Genomic DNA, 22266 nt, shown 5'->3' on the forward strand with positions numbered 1-22266 from the left:
TCACAGTCTTCCTATGACCACTCCTTCAAGACTGGGAAAGATAACTGTTTTGCCTAATACATAGAATTAAACACTGAGAGTCAAGCACAATGAAGAAACAGGAATGTGTTCCAAATGAAAGAACAAGATAAACCCCAGAAGATAAACCTTCATGAAGCAGGATTAAGTAATTTACCTAATAAAGTATTAAAGTAATGGTCCAAAAGATGCTGCATGACCTTGGGAAAAAAATGGATGAACACAGGGAAAACTTCAATAACTATATAGAAAACATAAGAAAACACCAAACAGAAGTCACAGAGTTGAAGAATATAATAACTGAACTGAAAAATACTCTAGAGGGGTTCAACAGCAGACTACACAAAGCAAAAGAAAAGATCAGTGTCCTGGAAGACAGGGCAGTGGAATTCACTCAAATATAGCAGCAAAATGAAAAAATAAAGAGGTGAAGATGGGACCTATAGGTAAACATCAAGCAGAAAAATATTTACTTTATTAAAAGGATCCCAGAAAGCAAAAAGAGGAAGAAAGGAATAGCAAGCATATTTGAAGAAAAAATGACTGAAAACTTCCCTCACCTGGGGAAAGAAAAATATATCTGAGTCCAGAAAGCTCAGTGTTCCAAAAAAATAAATCTAAAAATATTCACACCAAGATATATTATAATTAAAATGTTAAAATTTAAATGTAAACAGAAAATCATAAAAGCAGGAAGAGGAAAACAGCTTGTTATGTATGATAGGGTCCCCATAAGACTATTTAGACTTTTCCAGCAGAAACTTTGCAGATCAGAGAGACTGGCACAGTATGTGAAGTGCTGAAAGCATAAACTTGCAACCAAGGATACTCTACTGGGCCTTGTTATTGTTCAGAATTGAAGGAGAAATAGAGTTTCTCAGGCAAGCAAAAACTAAAGGTGTTCACCACGACTAAACAGGTCTTACAAGAAATGTTCAAGAGACTTCTTTAAGCCAAAAAGAAAGGCCATTAATTAGGAACAAGAAAATGTATAAAAATGAAAGTTTCACTGGTAAAAGTAAATCTACAGTAAAGCTAATGAAGCAATCACTTATAAAGCTAGCATGGAGTTTATAAGACCAAAGTAGTAAACTTAAATGTAACTACAACAATTAATTAAAAGATACAAAATAAAAAGATGTAAAATGTGACATAGAAAACATGAATTGCCGAGTGGAGGAGTAAAATGGTGGTGTCTTAGAATGTGTTCAAAGTTAACAGGTTACCAACTGAAAATAGACTGGTATATATAGAGACTGTTATACGTAAGCCTCATGGTAACCACAAAGCAAAAACTTACAGTAGATAACTAGAGGTAGTGCGAATGGAATCTAAAAATAAAGACAGACATCAGACTGCAAGGGAAGAGAGCAAGAGGAGAAGAAAGGAACAGAGGAACTAGAAAACAACTAGAAAACAACACGAAGGCAATAAGTACATGCCTATTTCTAATTACTTTAAATGTAAATAGACTAAACTCTCTAATCAAAAGATATAATTTGGCTGAATTCATGAAAAAAAGAAAAAAGAGCCACTTATATGCTTCTTAGAAGAGACTCACCTGAGATATGAGGACACACCCAGACTGGTAATGAAGGGATAGAAAAAAACGTGTCCTGCAAATGGAAACCAAAAGAAAGCTGGAGTAGTTATACTTATATCAGACAAAGTAGACTTTAAAATACTATAATAAAACACAATGCTGGGCATACATAATGATAAAGGGGTGAATTCTACAGGAAGATATAACATCTGTAAATATATATGCACTTAACCTAAGAGCACCTAAATATATAAAACAAATATGAATACAATAATATTAGGGAATTTAATACCCCTCTTACATCAATGGATAGATCACCCAGATAGAAAATCAATAAGGAAACATAGGCCTTAAATAACATGTTAAACAATATGAACTTAATAGATATATACAGAACATTCTTCCAAAAGCAGCCTAATACAGTTCTCAGTAATATAGTGTTCCCAGTGCACATGGAACATTCTCTAGGATAGATCATATATTAGGCCACAAAACAAGTTGCCACAAATTTAAAAAACTGAAATCATATCAAGCATCTTTTCAGACCACAGTGATCCAAAACAGAAAATCAATCACAAAAAAAAACTTACAAATTTCACAAATATGTAGAGATTAAACAATATACTACTGAGAAGACAATGAGTTAATGAAGAAATCAAATAGGGAAAAAAATACCTTAAGAATTTTCACCAATATACATTGCCAGAACAACTAACCAAAAAAGGAAATAAAGGGTATACAAATTGATAAGGAAGAATAAAACTGTCACTATTTACAGATGACAGTTTATTATATATAGAAAACCCTAAAGACTTCACCAAAAAACAAACCAAACCAAACCAAATAAAAACCCTGTTAGAACTAATAAAATTAGCAAAGTTGCAAGATTTAAATCAATTACAGAAATATGTCACACTAATAACTACGTAGCAGAAATTAAGAAATTAAGAAAACAATTGTATCAAAAAGAATAAGATACTTAGGAATAAATTTGGCCAAGGAGGTGAAAGACCTGTATCCTGAAAACTATAAGATATTGAAGAAAGGTATTGAGGAAGAAACAAATAATGGAAAGATACTCCATGCTAATGGATTTGAAAAATTTATACTGTTAAAATAACCATATTACCCAAAACAATCTATAGAGTCAATGCAATCCTAATCAAAATTTCAATGGCGTTCTTCACGGAAATAAATAAACCTAAAATTTGTATGGAGCCACAAAAGATCCTGACTAGCCAAATCAATCTTGAGAAGGAAAACAAAGCTGGAGGCATCACACTTTTTGATTTCAACAATGTTACAACACTGTAATATTCGAGAGTATAGAATTGGCATAAAAAGACACATAGATCAATGGAAAAGAATAAAGAGCCCAGAGATGAACTCACACATATATGATGAATTAATTTATGACGAAGGAAGCAAAAATATGGAGTGGGGACAGGACATTTTTCAGTAAATGATGTTGGGAAAACTGGACAGCTACATGCAAAAGAGTGAATCTGGACTGCTATCTTACACCATATTCAAAATTTTATTCAAAATGGATCAGACTTGAATATGAGACCAGAAACTGTAACTCCTAAAAGAAAACAGGAAGTAATATCGTTGACATTGCTCTGGGTGATTATTGTTATTATTTTTTTTTTGAATCAGACTCCAAAGGCAATGACGACAGAAGCAAAATTTTTAAAAGTAGTCAAATGGGACTACTAACTTCACTTCTGGACAATGAAGGAAATCATCAACATGATAAAGAGGCAACCTACTGAATGGGAGAAGATATTTGCTGATCATATATCCAATAATGGGTTAACATCCAAAATAGGTTAAAATAACTCATTCAACTCAATACAGCAAACAAGAATCCAATTTTAAAAATGGGCAGAGAATCTAAATAGACATTTTCCGAAGAAAACATACAGATGGCCAAAAGGCACATGAAAAGATGCTCAACATCACTGATCACCAGGGAAATGCAAATCAGAACCACAAAGAAATGTCATCTCACACCTTCAGAATGGCTATTATGAAAAAGGCAAGAAATACTAAATGTTGGTAAGAATATGGAGAAAAGGGAACTCTCTTGTACCTTCTGTAGGAATGTAAATGAGTGTAGCCACTATGGAAAGCAGTATAGATGTCCCTCTAAAAACTAATAATAGAACTACCACATGATCCAGAAATTCTACTTCCGAATATGTACCCAGAGTAAATGAAAACACTACTTTGCAAAGTTATTTGCACCTCTATGTTCATTGTATTATTACTTATAATAGCCAAGGTAAGGCAACAACTGAAGTGTCTATTGATAGATGAACGGATAAAGAAGACATACTGTATATTTACAATGGAATAGTACTCAACAATAAAAAGAGAATTAAATCTTGCCATTTGTGACAACATGGATGGACCTAGAAGGCATTACAGCAAATGAAATAAAAAAGTGAAATAGAGGAAGACAAATAGGGTATGACGGAGCTTGTGTGGAATCTAAAACAAACAAACAAACAAACAAAAAAAAAAGAAAGAAAACCAAAAAACAAATGAACAAACAGCAAAACCAAACTTATTGGTATAAAAAACAGATGGGAGATGGGTCAGAGGGTGGGCAAAACAGGAGCAGACAGAAGTCATGGGAATGTAATGTACAGCATGGTGACTATAGTCAACAATGTTCTATAGCATATTATGTAACAATACATGGAAACAGGGAAACAGGGCTTATTGTGGGAAACATTTCACAATATATACAAATATCATCGAATCATTATATTGTACACTTGAAATTAATGTTATGTCAATTATACCTTAGTTTTAAAAGAGTTACATTTATTAAATAGTATATTTAGTAAAAAGTGGNGCAAATATCATTGAATCATTATATTGTACACTTGAAATTAATGTAATGTTATGTCAATTATACCTTAGTTTTAAAAGAGTTACATTTATTAAATAGTATATTTAGTAAAAAGTGGTGATTGTTCAGCCTGTACCTGAATCTGGGAGAACTGTCTGTAAGCTGTTTACTATGTAGAGAATGGAATTTGCGATGAGTTATATCTTTTCTTAACCAAGGTTTTTTAAAACTATACCAAAGAACCAAATTTGCAAACCACTACTAGTGTACTATAGTGAGAGTATCACTTTAGTGAGGTTAAAAATAATTTCCTATGAGCCTGAGTAACATTTTTTATAATCAGATTTTTTCAAATGCATTTGATAGATAAGAAAAGTTCCTTTTATATAGGTGGAATACAGTAATAATTTATAAAANGAGTTAAAAATAATTTTCTATGAGCCTGAGTAACATTTTTTATAATCAGATTTTTTTCAAATGCATTTGATAGATAAGAAAAGTTCCTTTTATATAGGTGGAATACAGTAATAATTTATAAAATTTCAATACAAAGAAGGTAAATTCCCAACTAAAACTATATAAATTTACCACAACTTAGCCTGTGCATACATACCAATGTTCTTTCTTTCTTTCTTTCTTTCTTTCTTTCTTTCTTTCTTTCTTTCTTCTTTCTTTCTTTCTTTCCCTCTTTCCTTTTCTTTCCCTCTCCCTGTCTCTTTCATGTACAGGGAAACACATTTTTTTTTAAGAATAGAAATATTCAGCATTTAAGGGTTATAATACCTGCCTATGTTTTCATTGTGGTATTCTAAGATAAAAGAAATGATTTGATATGAACTAATTTCCCTGTTTAGATTACATTGAATGGTAAGCTGTGGTTTTATTTATCACTATAATACTTATGATGTGAAGGATCCAAACATGGATATAGCTAAACTCAGAACTGCAGAGGGTCAACACACAGCCAGTTACCAGAGNGCACACAGCCAGCTACCAGAGGGAAAGAAATGCCTGAGAACATGCTTATTTCTCAGCCAGCATTCTTCACGATTTGTAGACCCGTTAAAATGTCAGTTCAGCTGATGACAAAGAATAAGAAGACATTTGCAAAGGAAATACATGAGCAAACCTGCTTTAAGCAAACATTTTTTCCTAAAATTAGTAAAAATTAAAGTGTTCAGCAACGTACCACTTAAAAAGTGATTGAAATGAGAATGCAAAGACAGTGACTCTATCTTGCACCAAGATGCATCACATTAAACAACTGTGCAGAGATATGAACTTCAGTATATTAAAATGAGGAATTTTGAAAATGTTCTTAGTTAAATTCTTACATCTTGTGGTTTCATGTCTAGCATGAAAACAAGGCAAATTACTACTTCAAAGAAGGTAAAACATAAGAAATTGGATTCATTGGTTGCATATTAATTACTATTGAGTTAGAAGTCCTACTCAACAGAATTATTGATATGACTGTGAGTGCTTTCATTTTTATTCCTCAACATGCTTTACACAAGAGTTACAAGTGTGTGCACGTAAATTAGAAATAAGATTCTTTTAAATCCTGAATCATGTCTGTAATGAAAAACACTTCATGAAAGGTTTGAGTCTTATCCTAGAACATCTGTTCAGAAAGGGATTTTTTTCAAACATTAATTTATTGGTCCTGAAAGGTTCTGGAAATGGAGGATAAGGTACTCTTTTGCCTTTAGGGAAGGATATAACATTTCAGATTGAGCTTATGTTGCCTCACATTAATATTATTCAACTTTCAAGTGAAAAGAAACTCCATCTGGATCCCTTTGGATAATCCATATATTATCTTCACTATCATAAATATGTAAGGGCATCGTTGCCTAAGAAATATATTCAGAAGCAGTGAACTATAATTACAGACGATGCATATAACCCCCAGTTTAACCAGTCCTTCTTATCTTTTTCACTTACATATCATATCTTATCAACATATATGTATTGAGTACCTTTAATAGCAATTGCTGGGCAGACTAAAAAGGAGCCTAAGACCTGGTTATTGATGGCAAATGGCTTACATGCTTTATTAATTCCTTAAGGCTACTGTAACAAACTACCATAGATTGGCTAGCTTAAACAACAGAAATTTATTTGCTCATAGTTCTGGAGGGTGGAAGTCCAAGATCAAGTTGTTGGCAGCTTTCATTCCTCCTAAGGCCTCTCTCTTGGGCTTGCAGATGGCTGCCTTCTCCTTGTTTTCTCCCATGCTTGTCCCTCAGTCTGTGCATGTTTCTGATGTCTCGTCCTGTATCCAAACGTCCTCCTCTTGTAAGAACATGAGTCATATAGGATTAGGGACCACTCTGAAGGCCTCATTTAACTTAATCACCTCCTTAAAGATCTTTTCTCCAAATATGGTTACTTGATGAGGTACTGGGGGATCAGAATTCCAACATGTGAATTTTTAGGTGACACAGTTCATCCTATAACAAGTCTTAATTATTCATAGGAGGAATCAACCTCTCAGAGTACAGTTATTTATTCAAAGAGATTTCTTTTCAGGTTTTATTAATTAGTTGCATGGTCAAAAATTAGATTTTATTAAAATTAAAAGAAGTGAGCATGGTGTTTCTGTAACTTATGCAAACTCTTCTCTACCCCTGCCAACACAAGGATCTTGTTCCAGATATCATCTTCCCTCTCAGGTTTCCTGGGTGTTTTTTCCAACCAGATTGTTAACCTCATAGCTCCTACTTTTAGAGAATTGGGATATTTACATTTTGTACATGTAATACCTTCCTAAAGGCTGTAAGAATCTTATAAGAATCTTATAGGCATGGGTTATACTTTAAATATTTTTATAGCCTCAGCATGCATACAAAGTTAGTAAAATAAAGGAGACCATTACTTCTTGAATATTTACCGATATGCAGACTCCCAGATTTAAATTTTTTGCCTGCATTGCACTTCATTCACTTGCTAATAATTATTGGTCAGGGAATCAAGTGATGTTTTAACTGAAAATCATGTCAGTTTATCTGGGAATATTAATATACTCACTGAAATGTTCATTATGTAAATTTATTCCATGGATGTTAACATCTGCTTTTAGGAACAAAATTAATTGGTAGATGCTGTTTGATTATTCACTGCACACTTTTTATATCTTATGTCATCATGACCTCTTACAAAAAGGAAATTACATATAAGCAAATAATTTTTAAAGTTTTATGCTTTCTATATTCATGACTTAAATTAGCAGTTGCAAAATAAACTATTATTAATAAATAGAAACATACAATATAATATAATGCTAGTTAATTCAATTGGTTGTATTCTAATCCCCAATCATGCAGCAATCATCAAAGAGTAAATATTAATCATAATCAGGGTTGTTTAGACATCATTCCTCGAATTATAGAAAAATATGTATAATTTTCCTTTTTCACAATCAAATAATATAAAATGTGCTTTAAAGTTCATATATTTTGTTAAATTCCTACTCTTTGCAAGATTATCTGCTAAGCATTGTACTACAGTAGTTGATGAACTTTGTAGAGAAAGGATAATGAATCATGCTTGAATTGTTTGCATTATTTGAAAATAAATTCCTCAGCACCTTTTGGAATAAATGCAATTGCAAATTCTCTTTCCTGTCTCTACAGTTAAGAAATCTTTATGGAAAACTGAAAATAAAGCAAGATAATGCATCAATATATATGAATTATTATAAATATTCATACAAACCATAGTCTTATACATTCAATATCAGTTTCTGATTTCATAACAAGCTAATGTGAAACCAAAAAAAATTATGATGTAGAAAAAAGTATATAACCTTTACTTTTTCGTAATATAAAATTTCTCCACTTTGGTTTATCTCTCCTCTTATTCCCTATGGCCATATTTGCCCATGAACCACCAATAAATCCCTGGTGTCTTATCACTTTCTATTCAATCCCAACAAATGACAACTGCCAATTTGAAAAGTGGGCCCAAGTTACTTTTATGAGAATAATTTTCCTTAGTACCTCTCTTCCACCCTATTTACGATTTTGATTATGTTCCCTTAGATCCCTGTGCATTGTTCACAGTAAATTATCTCACTGTTTGTATTTTCCATTTCATTCTTACCTGCATTTTGTATTTACGTTTTATAAGATTATAAGATCTTCCCAATCTATTTTTTCAGCACACCATAGTTTTTCCAAGCCTGTTGTACTCCTATGCATACAGAAAGTCATTAAAGAAATGAATTAATGTGTTAATGAAAAGTTGCCAACAGTGAATTTCTCCACAGCTAATCCTACTTTTCATTAATGTTCTACGAAATGAAAGAATTCCAAGTTATAATAGAGCCACCATTATGAGTATTGCAAGCCTCTTAAAATTATCACTCACTGTTAGATATGTAATTTTATGGTGATATTAATACTGATATCCCATATGTTGAAAATTTTGAAAATAATAACTTTGAGTTCTGTTGAGCCCATTACGTTAAAGGCCTCAATGACAAATTAACTAAAATGAATATGCCAGTTGTTAAAGTCACTCAGTGGCTATCAATCTGGATCTTAACATGTTTAATTACGTTAATGCCAGTCAATTAGTCAAGGGGCTTAGCTTTCCTGGCTCTGCTGATGTTAGAATTGTAAATGTTTATATATGAGAAAGTGAGAAGTCTGCCAACAGCCGTCAAAGGTAAACATGGAACTATCATTTGTTTGTAAGGAAGAATTTTCATGTACTCTGGGGAAACTGCTAACTTCAGTGCTAAGGAAGTAAATTCATAGTCATTCTCTAAACTACATATGAAAAGTGCAAAAGTAGACGTTCTTTAATACACTGCTATCCAACGTTTCCTAGATGCATCTGATTAGCTAAATAACCCTAGTGTGAAAGGTTAGATTTGTTTAGAGTTAGAAAGCTGTAAAATGGGAGTTGTTGGGTCTTATTCAAAAGAATAAAACATATCAGTAGCAAATAATCACGAGTGTCTGAATTGGATTTAAATTGTATGTTTCTATAGGAAAGAGGAATGAAGATGGAATCTTGGAAAACAAACTACTTTGTGGACAGATGACCAAGGGAAGTGCTCAGCATGCTTGCTTAGCATAAGACTGTACTCCTTGAATATTTCCTCTCAGTAGCATATGAGAATAAGTGATCATGACTCTGGTTTTCTTTTTCTTTTTCTTTATTTTTTAAAATTGTTTACTTGTTCCTTTCCCTCTTCTTCCCCTGTCAAATACTGCCACTGGGAAGATTTAGATTCTAGGTGGGACTGAATACAATTGCACAGTTGACTGACTCATTCATTCATTCATTCATTTACATTTTTCAACAACTATCTATTCATTTCATCTTTGGCCCATGTTACTGTTCATTCAACAAGTACTTTTTGGGCATGTATCTCTGCTATATAATACGTTAGACCCAAAGTTTTCCTACCTTTCCCTTGCTGTTTCTTTTCCCTATTTGTGTTAGTTTTTTCTTAGTTTCCATTGTTTTTTTTTTCTCACTTTCCACCATAAATATTTTTGTGCAATTAGCATGTAGTTATCTTTAAGAGAATTGTTCAGGAGAAAATATACATGAAATATGAGGGAGGGCAGGAAGACAATGTCCAGCTAATCACAAATCACCAACAAAAAACCTTACAGTGTATGGAACAGCCAGAGATTTTTGGTGAATGAGATACCTGAAAACACAACTAAAACAATAAAAATCTTTTATTCTTTTCACTTGTCACTTTAAAGTTCCCTGATGTTTACTGATTCTAAGTTTTATTGAACAATATATCATCTTACTGGCTCAGTACAAGTCTAAGGCTGTTATATGGTGGAGCCTAAGAGATCATGTAATACACGTGTGCTAATCGCGTTCACACACACATTGGATTTATGTTCATGGAGTCAGCACTTAGGTATATCACTTACATCCAAAATAATCCTTGTCAACCGTCCACAAAACACAGGCCTAAAGACCCTGCCATCTAAACTTCACACTGAACACAAGGGATAAGATTTTGACTTATAAAAATTAGAATGACTGCACATGATGTTGGTGTTGCAACAATAAAAGAAAAAAACAAACTAGCAAACTCGTCCAAGATACTGAGAGTTTTTCCATGCTGATTCATTATAATAACAGTTCTGTTACTCCATGTGTGATTCTGATTCATTTACCTGTGTTGGGCTCAGTTGGCTTATGTCAGTCATCCTGCTAAGAAATATTTGGGAATGGGACGCCTGGGTGGCTCAGTTGTTAAGCTTCTGCCTTTGGTTCAGGTCATGATCCCAGGGTCCTGGGATAGAGCCCTGCATTGGGCTCTTTGCTCAGCAGGAAGCCTGCTTCTCCCTCTGCCACTCTGCCTACTTGTGTTCCCTTTCTTGCCATATCTCTGTCAAATAGATAAAAAATCTTAAAAAAAAAAAGAAATATTTGGGAAAACACTACTCAGCATTATGGAATATTATGAGAATACACAGGTTAAACATTTTGGAAATGAAGAGGATAAGATATATTGAAAAGTAGCTAGAAAATACATTGGGTGAGAGAAGAATTTTAAGATTGAAGAGGCTTGGATATATCTGTATACATACGAAAAGAAACCAATTAAGGGGAATAATTTAAACTGCACAATTTCCCATTCTACCTACCTTTTAATATTGAAAGAATCTTTACCATTAGTGAAAATGCATCCTAAAGCATTATAAAAATATCTGAAATACTGTATAAATACCGTGACAAATTTTATCATTATTATCATCATGATGAACACCTCCAATATATATTTGGGCATTAAATGGCTAACTTTAAAGTTTTTTTTTTTCCTAAAGATTGTATTTATTTGAGAGAGTAAGAGAAAGCACAAGCAGGAAGAGCAGTAGAGGGAGAGGGAGAAGCAGACTCCCTGCTGAGCAGGGAGCCCAGATATGGGGGTTGATCCCAAGACCCTGAGATCATGACCTGAGTCAAAGGCAGATGTTTAACCCATTGAGCCACCCAGGCACCCCTTAAAGAATTTTCTGATTGAATTCTAGATAAACTTTTGAATTCCTTTTTTTTTTTTCTACAGAAAAAGTTATTAAAGGTTGAAAATGGTCAGGCCAGTTTGTTGCACAAATTTTTAAAACAGTTATAGAGCATTGAAAATAACTTTGCAAATACTTCTNACTTGTGTTCCCTTTCTTGCCATATCTCTGTCAAATAGATAAAAAATCTTAAAAAAAAAAAGAAATATTTGGGAAAACACTACTCAGCATTATGGAATATTATGAGAATACACAGGTTAAACATTTTGGAAATGAAGAGGATAAGATATATTGAAAAGTAGCTAGAAAATACATTGGGTGAGAGAAGAATTTTAAGATTGAAGAGGCTTGGATATATCTGTATACATACGAAAAGAAACCAATTAAGGGGAATAATTTAAACTGCACAATTTCCCATTCTACCTACCTTTTAATATTGAAAGAATCTTTACCATTAGTGAAAATGCATCCTAAAGCATTATAAAAATATCTGAAATACTGTATAAATACCGTGACAANCATTTTGGAAATGAAGAGGATAAGATATATTGAAAAGTAGCTAGAAAATACATTGGGTGAGAGAAGAATTTTAAGATTGAAGAGGCTTGGATATATCTGTATACATACGAAAAGAAACCAATTAAGGGGAATAATTTAAACTGCACAATTTCCCATTCTACCTACCTTTTAATATTGAAAAAATCTTTACTTTACCATTAGTGAAAATGCATCCTAAAGCATTATAAAAATATCTGAAATACTGTATAAATACCGTGACAAATTTTATCATTATTATCATCATGATGAACACCTCCAATATATATTTGGGCATTAAATGGCTAACTTTAAAGTTTTTTTTTTTTCTAAAGATTGTATTTATTTGAGAGAGTAAGAGAAAGCACAAGCAGGAAGAGCAGTAGAGGGAGAGGGAGAAGCAGACTCCCTGCTGAGCAGGGAGCCCAGATATGGGGGTTGATCCCAAGACCCTGAGATCATGACCTGAGTCAAAGGCAGATGCTTAACCCATTGAGCCACCCAGGCACCCCTTAAAGAATTTTCTGATTGAATTCTAGATAAACTTTTGAATTCCTTTTTTTTTTTCTACAGAAAAAGTTCTTAAAGGTTGAAAACGGTCAGGCCAGTTTGTTGCACAAATTTTTAAAACAGTTATAGAGCATTGAAAATAACTTTGCAAATACTTCTACACATCTAAAGGGAAAAATNTACACATCTAAAAGGGGAAAAATATTTGTGTGCTCTCTAATGGATGTTTATTGTGACAGTCATGAATTTTAGGACAAAGAAACATAAAAATATTTTAATTATCTGTATATGCATAAACAGTAGCTTTGAGACCTTTATTTGATTAATGTGGACATCTCTGCCTACTTGCAGCATACATTCTCGTTGTAATAGTAACACAGCTTCTTGGATATTTCTGCATATGGGCATTGTTTATCATTCCGACAGTTGATCTGATGTAGATTTTTGCCATTGGTCAAAATTTTGTTGTCCCCATCTCAAAAGGCAAGAGAAATAAAAGATAAAATGAACTTATGGGACTTTATCAGGATAAAGAGCTTCTGCACAGCCAAGGAAACAGTCAAAAAAACTAAGAGACAGCCCACGGAATGGGAGAATATATTTGCAAAGGACACCACAGATAAAGGACTGGTATCCAAGATCTACAAAGAACTTCTCAAACTCAATACACGAGAAACAAATAAACAAATCATAAAATGGGCAGAAGATATGAACAGACACTTTTCCAATGAAGACATACAAATGGCTAACAGACACATGAAAAAATGTTCAAAATCATTAGCCATCAGGGAAATTCAAATCAAAACCACACTGAGATACCACCTTACGCCAGTTAGAATGGCAAAGATAGACAAGGCAAGAAACAACAATTGTTGGAGAGGATGTGGAGAAAGGGGATCCCTCCTACATTGTTGGTGGGAATGCAAGTTGGTACAGCCACTCTGGAAAACAGTGTGGAGGTCCCTTAAAAAGTTAAAAATTGAACTACCCTATGACCCAGCCATTGCACTACTGGGTGTTTACCCCAAAGATACAGACGTAGTAAAGAGAAGGGCCATATGCACCCCAATGTTCATAGCTGCATTGTCCACAATAGCCAAATCATGGAAGGAGCCGAGATGCCCTTCAACAGATGACTGGATTAAGAAGCTGTGGTCCATATATACAATGGAATATTACTCAGCTATCAGAAAGAACGAATTCTCAACATTTGCTGCAACATGGACGGCACTGGAGGAGATAATGCTAAGTGAAATAAGTCAAGCAGAGAAAGACAATTATCATATGATTTCTCTCATCTATGGAACATAAGAACTAGGATGATCGGTAGGGGAAGAAAGGGATAAAGAAAAGGGGGGTAATCAGAAGGGGGAATGAAACATGAGAGACTATGGACTATGAGAAACAAACTGAAGACTTCAGAGGGGAGGGGGTGGGGGAATGGGATAGACTGGTGATGGGTAGTAAGGAGGGCACGTATTGCATGGTGCACTGGGTGTTATACGCAACTAATGAAGCATCGAACTTTGCATCGGAATCTGGGGATGTACTGTATGGTGATTAACATAATATAATAAAATAAAATTTAAAAAAAAATTTTGTTGTCCCCATGGGAAAATATAAATAGGTTTATGAGACAATTTACTGAGATGATTTCTAGAATGACATTTCCACAGAAAGTATAACTTCCTTATAATCATAATTAAGAAACTGAGGTTTTTTAAAATTTATTTCTTGGGATTTCTTATGTATTCCTTTGTTCTGACTTAAGCTTCTCATGCTTCCTTTGGCCATACATGAAATAAAACAGAAGATCTTTACAGTCCCCGGACTCCTTACATTTAACAAGCACTCTGGAATCTCTAGGTTTTCTCCATTTTATTGGTATTGTTTGAGCTTTCTTCTTAATATCCAGGCCTTTTTTTTTTGCTATGTATGGCATTCATTTTTTAGTTAAATCTATTAAACATTTAAGGAAATCTACACGGAATTATTGTACCTAATTGAAGAAAGACAATGGAGAAACTGACCAAGAGGTTCAACATGTCATGGGATTTGGGAACAAAGATCCTTTGTGAGTAGAAGGGCAGATATAGAAACAGTCCAGGCCAAGGCTCCTTAGAGGAGAAGCATCTAAGTTGTGTCACTTTTTAAGGTTCTTAGAATACCTTTTTGCAAGTTATGGCAAGACGGAAGGAGAGAATATAAAGATTAATGAAAATAGAACAGGAGTTTTACTTCCAAATAACTTGCAGCCGTATGGAATATGTCACATTAATGCATGGTTATAAAATCAGTTATATATATATTTTAACATGCAAAAGAAGAACCACAGGTCAAATTCTATCATGAATGTAGTTACAAAAATCCTAAACAAAATGTGGATATTATAAGGCAAGAACAAATTGAAATTATTCTGAGCATGAACAATTTCATTATTTTAAGAAATCTAAATCATCAAAATAATTAAAAATAATTCACAAAAATAATAGATAATTTCTTTAATATATAAAAGCTCTTAACACTATGGAAAGATGGTGATTGGTATCCAATAAGAAAAATAAACAAACTTGCCAACAAACAAAAAGTGTAAAGCAAAAACACCTTATAGGAATGAGCACATTTAATAGTTAAATGATAAATGTATCCTCTTTAAATCAAGAATGAGACATGGAGGGGCACCTACCTGGGTGGCTCAGTGGGTTAAGTGTTTGCCTTCAGCTCCTGGGATCCAGCCCTGCCTCAGGCTCCCTCCCTCTTCCTTTGCCTGCTGCTCCCCCTGCTTGAGCAGGCATGTGCAGGTGCGCTCTCTCTCTCTCTCTGTCAAATAAATAAGATCTTTAAAAGAGAAGGAATGAGACATGGACTCTGCAATCATACCTTTTGTTCAGTGTTATATGAGAAACTTTAGTTGGATCAGACAAACTGAGTAAGTTTATGAGGAATAAGAAAATTAATATATGTATACACACACGTGTATATTTGGAGATGGCATGATTATACTTAATAAAATTTTTTAGCAAGCTTGGAAATTATAAGATGAATACAATTCTATTCACCATTTGTAGGAGTGACACTACTTTTAAACTCCATCAAAGGTATGCATTTGCCTTTCTTCCCATAGTTTAGGTAACAGAATATTTTGTCAAACATTTTCCACTCCCAGCATTGTAGGCTTAAAAAAATTGTCTTTTCTGGGAGTATTTATTAACATTCCCTTTATTATGAGAAATGTTGACTCTTTTTGCTATTTATTTATTATTTATTTATTTATTTATTTATTTATTTATTTATTTATTTATTTATAAGTAGTCTCCACTCCCAATGTGGAGCCCTTCGGAGGGTTTGACCTCACAACCCTGTGATGGAGCCCTGAGCTGAGATCAATAGTAGGACACTTAACTGACTGAGGTACTCAGGCACCCCAATGTTGACTCTCTCTGTTATTTTATATACAATTTACATTATTTTCTTTGAACTATCTGGCTATACATTTGTCAATTTATGGGTATTTTCTCTACCTGTAGAGGCTCATTAACTCTTGGCTGTAATATAAATATAATCCAACATGAAAGTGTTTTATCCTTGTTTGTCAGTTATTACCATTTGATTATTATATTTTCCATCCAAACCCCATTTAATGAAACTATATGGTTTAAACAGTTCTTCTGGATTATGAGGTATACCTGAAATTCAACTCCATCTACTCCACCTCTCCTTTAATTTAAAATTCATTTCATTTGAAATTTATATTGCTGTATGGTGTTAGGGAAGATTCAGCTTTTATCTTTTTCCATGTGGCTATCCTATTAATCCCAGTGCCACTTATGTACACACACACACACACACACATATATATATATATATATATATTTAGTCCTACTAGTTTGAGATATTTTAAAATGACATACTAAATTGCCTTATGTACTTGTTTATATTTTTACATTCTCTGCTATATTCCACTGGATTATCTGTCTATGCTCACAACATACTACACTTTTTAAATATCTTCCATGGCTAGTCATCCCTTTCCCATGACTTCTCTTTTTCAAATTTCCTGGCTATTTCTGCTTGTCTAACCTTCCAGAGAAGAGGAAATTTATAGTCAACTTCCATAGCTCCAGATAATAATTTTAATAGTGTTTTTATCGAAATGTACTCAATTCATAAATTAACTTAGGGAGAATTGCTACTGTTATGATTTTGAGTCTTCTTATAGAAGAACATGGTATGATCTGCAGCTGTTCAAAGAAAAAAACTATTGTGCAAAGGTTGAAGTTAATAGAGTGAAGATTATTGGAATCAGATTTCCCATCACTGTGAATAAGAGATTTCAAATAATTAGGACCACTTAGTGGGAATGTGTGACTTTTTTTTTTCTTTTGCAGTTAACTTCCTACCTATGACTCAGGCAGAGATAGAATAATGCAATAACTGAGACAATAATTATGAAAATTCAGATACTACATTTTAGCTCATAAATAATTTATTCAGAATGACCTTCTGTAATTGCCAAAGTAATTTGATTTTATTGACAAAGGAACTGGGACTTATAGAAAATAACTTATTTACCCTAGAATCACAGTTGGAGTAGTTATATAAAACTAGTTTTTTATACCNTGCAGTTAACTTCCTACCTATGACTCAGGCAGAGATAGAATAATGCAATAACTGAGACAATAGTTATGAAAATTCAGATACTACATTTTAGCTTATAAAATAATTTATTCAGAATGACCTTCTGTAATTGCCAAAGTAATTTGATTTTATTGACAAAGGAACTGGGACTTATAGAAAATAACTTATTTACCCTAGAATCACAGTTGGAGTAGTTATATAAAACTAGTTTTTTATACCTATAAATGTCATGCTCTTGCCGGAGGATCATGCTAATTAATTAATTTTGAATTTTGAAGTCCCTCTCACGTTAGTGTTATTTCCCAAAATGTGTACATAGAACATTATTTCCTTATATGGTTAATAACTGTCCTTCAACTAAAATAAATTCAACCGTATTCAACATATTTGAGACATGCTAGTTTCATTACTGTAGGACTTTCCAATGCAAAATATAATACACTAATATAATTTAATAGAAAAATTTCCCCAGATAAAATAATTGCAGGCCTATTCATAAAACTATATAAGATTTAGATATCAAATTTAGAGATATGCCCCACATATCAAACTTATTAGCACGTGTTGAATTTCTGAGCCTTGCATTCTAAAATGGTAGGGTGTTCTAGGAGAAGTTTTATTATCTTCACAGAGATGGATATATGTGTAAATGAACTACATAAAAATAAATAAATGCAATTTGTTGAAGAATTTTCCAGAATATTGTGATCCCCTCTGTTGCTCTCCAATCCCCCCACTGTTCTAGTAAATCTAATGATATTCACTATAGTGACACTATTTTATTTAATGCTTTTTCCCTTGATATGTTGAAAGTATTTAAACATTAAGATAAGTATTTAAACTTAAGCCAGAGAAGTTTTCCTAGTAAATAATAAGACACCATGCTATGGTCAAAATGGTAACAGAAATTAATAGATGTCTAGCTATTGTGTGAAAAGATATATAAAATGTTTAAGTTGACTAATAATTTAAGATTATATAGTTGACTAAAATTATTGAAATGAGTATGCCCAAAAAATGCCTTTATGAAAAAATAAACCAGTAAACATTAAATATGGGGTGAATAATCCACTTTTCCTTTTCAAATAATGATATATTTCTCAGCTGGAGTTTGAAAGTACAGTAATAAAAAAACATGTTCTTTAAAATTAACATAAATCTAGAATATGGAATTCTCATATTTTTCTACCCAAACCATCCATTTTTGTCAGGTTCCATTTTTGTTGTTATCTTTTTTTCACTATGGTGATATCTTCTAAACTGTCTACAACTTAGTCTTTCCTTTTTATAGAGGCAATCTACTTCTCCAAATCCAAATATTGTCTCATAAAAATATTTATTTAAAACTACATCTTTATTCAAAAGTTATTTTTTTAAAGAATTTCAGATCATAATATTAAATTACTTCCTGTAAATCTCCATTAAAAGAAGACAGTTCAGGGGGGCCTGGATGGCTCATATGGTTAACCATCTGCCTTCAGCTCAGGTCCTGATCTTTAGGTCCAGGGTTCAAGACCCACGTTGGGTTCCCCGCTCAGCAGGGAGTCTGCTTCTCCCTCTGACTCTCCCTCCTGCTTGTGTTCTCTCTCTCTCTTTCTGTCTCTAAATGGATAAATAAAATCTTTAAAAAAAGAGAGAGTTAAAATGGCTTAATTATTCAATAAATAGAGATAGAACTTCTCTGTGTCAATTATTTTTAAGCACTGAGGATATACAAGTTGTCCTTGATGTTTTGATTGTCTGCTGTATAGCCAAATACCACAAGAGATAGAGGCTTCGCTTCAAAAAGGCATGTTTGTTTATGACTTTGCAATTTGGTTGTCACTCTTTTGGAACAGTGCCTGGCTGGCTCAGTCAATATAGCATTTGCCTTGTAGTCTTAAGTTGTTAGTTCAAGCCCCATGCTGGGCGTGGGCTTAAAAAAAGAAAATTTTAAAAAACATAACTTTTTAGGCAGCTCACCTCTGCTCTTTGTGTTGTCATCTGTGGCTGGCTCAGTCTGCCCCTGGCTCTGCTTATGCTCAGAAAAAAAGTTGTTTCTTTCACATGGCTGCCAAAGCTCTTGCTGGCTGATGGCTGGAGCTCAGCTAGAGCTGTGGTGGGGCTCAGTTTCTCTCTGTCTGTGAGACTCTGCACAAAGCTGCCTGTGCTTCCTTAGAGCATGGCATGACACTGTCACTTCAGTCATACTCTGTTAGTTAAAGCCATCACAAGTGCAGCCAGATTGAAGGCAGTGGGAAAAAAAAAAAAACACCAACCAACCAACCAAACAAACAAAACTCCTCATGGAAGAAGTAACAACAATGATGTGATAGCTTTATATCATGATATGTGGAGAAGATAGGGATCTGGCAAATAATTATAAGAAGATTGAAGTAAATAATGAATGATAAGTAAATCCTCACATATTTTCAGATTTGAGGAACACTAGTATTTTTAGGAATGTAAAATAGGGTTACCTAATATTCTTAAAGATATGGAAAGGTACTTCTGAATAAATGTGTTTTAATATAAGAAATGAAAATTAGTAGTGCTTTAGATACTCATTGCTATGTGACGATATGACCAGAAACTTTGCAGCTTGCAACAACAAACATTTGGTAGCTCACAGTTTCCCTAGGTCAAGAGTCTGAGCCTGGTCTCCCTGGGTCCTCTACGAGAGGGTCTCACAGGGCAACAATCAAGGTATCAGCCAGGCCTGACTTCTCATCTGGAGGTTCAATAAAGTAGGGTAGGATTTGCATTCCCACTCACGTGGTTGTTGGCCGGATTCAGTTTTTTGCGGTTGTAGGGACTAAGGGCTTCCTTTCCCTGTGGTCTGTCAGCTGCAGGCTGCCTTCAACTCCTAGAGTTCGTCTGCAGGTCCCTGTGGGCATGGGGTTCCCCAACAGAGCCATCTGCATCCTCAGGTCAGGAAGCTAGTAAAACACTCCAACATCTTGTGTAACTTAATCACATATTTATAGATACACGATCACATGTTTCCCACCACCTTTTTTGTATGCTCTATGTTAGAATCAAGTCACAGTTCCCCCGCCCACACACACACTCAGCATAAGGGCTTCCACAAGGGAATGCACATCACCTAGCAGGGATCATGGGGGTCACTGTAAGGGTATGTCCATAGCATGTAGGATTTAGCTGAGAATCCAGGACCTCAACAAGCTCTTAAACTTGGTGACTCTCTTTTGCCTGAGCCAAAATAAAATAAAACCATAGCATCATTTTTGTCTCCTTTCTCTCCCTTTTCACTCTCCTTACCTGGTCAATTGCCATGTCTTCTTGATTATTTCTGTAAATCATAGGTTTCATTTTAAAGGCCAACAGAGGCCCAGCAGGGGACATATGTGCATGTGGCAGCTTAAGCGTTAAGTATGAGGGTACAGGCAGTGGCAGGGTCTGTGTAATGGGAGAGTGTACTCCTACTGTAGAGAGAGTATACAATCTATCTGCAGATCCAGTGATTACTTCCATCAGAAGTAGGTGCTTAGGTATCGCCAGACAACCTGTTGTTCAAAAAAGAAGCAGGACTTTTTCCTTTTCATCTGAAATTTTGCAATGTTTGTGAAGCAAAGTGCAGAAAATGCATCTGCAAGCCAGATCTGCGCTATGGTCCACCAGTTTGTGGCCGTAGATTTAAAATACCTCTCAAACCTACACCTTCATTATTTCTTTATATGTTGTCTTCATGAAATATGCAGGTGTATGAAAAATGACCAATTTTAAAGATTTTTATTTATATGAGAGAGAGAGAGAGAAGAGAGCACGTGCAAGAGAGTACAAGTTGGGAGGGAGCAGAGGGAGAGGGAGAAGCAGACTCCCCACTGAGCAGGGAGCCCTTTGTGGGGCTTGATGTGGAGCTCGATCCCAGGACCCTGGGATCATGACCTGAAATGCTAAATGGACTGAGCCACCCAGGCACCCCCCAAAATTACCAATTTTAAATCAGTTGTGATATAATATTTAAGGTGGTAAACACTACTCCAAATGGGTGAAAATGTGTTAGTAACATTATATACGGAAATTTAAAATTATGTAATATTTGAAATTATGAAATATTTGTATTTAAATATGACATGATGCTGTGTTGGAAAAATATTGCCACAAGGGGAAATTAACCTTTAATGAAACATACATCATCTTAATCTGATACATAGAAAATGTTAAACTGGAAAATACAGTGATCTCTAGCATTCACGAAGTTTCCTCAAACAAATCTCTCTAGGATTTCTTGAACCTGTCCTAACAGCACTTCCAAAAACAAGTATATCACTTTTCTGTTTAGAATCTTTATATTACCTTCTCTAACAAATATTTTCTCCTTATTATACTCTTTTTATCTACAGGTAACTTGTCTTCTAGGCAATCTGATAATTCTCTCATATTTTGTTGGCGTCTTTGCTTAAATTCCCCTTACCTGTGCATTTTTTCTACCTGTCAAAGTCTCTGTTTTTTTTAAACCAATTGATTAAAAAAAATTATTTCACAGTAAGTGTACTTTTATTTGCCTTTATGTATTTCACCCATCCTCCCACCTACCTCCCCTCTGACAACCACCAGTTTGTTCTTTGTTTGAGTCTGTTTTTCGATTTTCTCTTTTTTTCTTTGTTTGCTTGTTTTATTTCTTAAATTCTACATTTGAGTGAAATCAGATGGTATTTGTCTTTATCTGACTTATTTCACTCAGCATTATACCTTCTAGATCCATCCATGCTGTTAACAAATTTTAAGATCTCATTTCCTTTTTATGGCCATGGGATATTCCATTGTATTTATATACCATATCTTCTTTATCCATTCATCTCTTGAAGGACTGTTGAGCTGCTTTCATATCTTGGCTATTGTAAATAGTGCTTCAGTAAACAAAGGGATGTATATATCTTCTTGCATTAGTGTTTTTGTTTTCTTTGGGTAAATAACCATAGTGGAATTCCTGGATCACATGCTACCTCTATTTTTAATTTATGAGGAACTTCTACCCTGTTTTCCATAGTTCCTGTACAAATTCGCCTTCTCATTTACAGTGTATGAGTATTCCTTTCCCCCCCCACATTCTCACCAACATCTGTTATTTCTTCTCTTTCTGATTTTAGACATTCTGACAGGTTTAAGGTGATATCTCGTTGTTTTAATTTGCATTTCTCTGATGA

This window comes from Ailuropoda melanoleuca, chromosome 3, assembly GCF_002007445.2.
Source record: "Ailuropoda melanoleuca isolate Jingjing chromosome 3, ASM200744v2, whole genome shotgun sequence".
Lineage (NCBI taxonomy): Eukaryota > Metazoa > Chordata > Mammalia > Carnivora > Ursidae > Ailuropoda > Ailuropoda melanoleuca.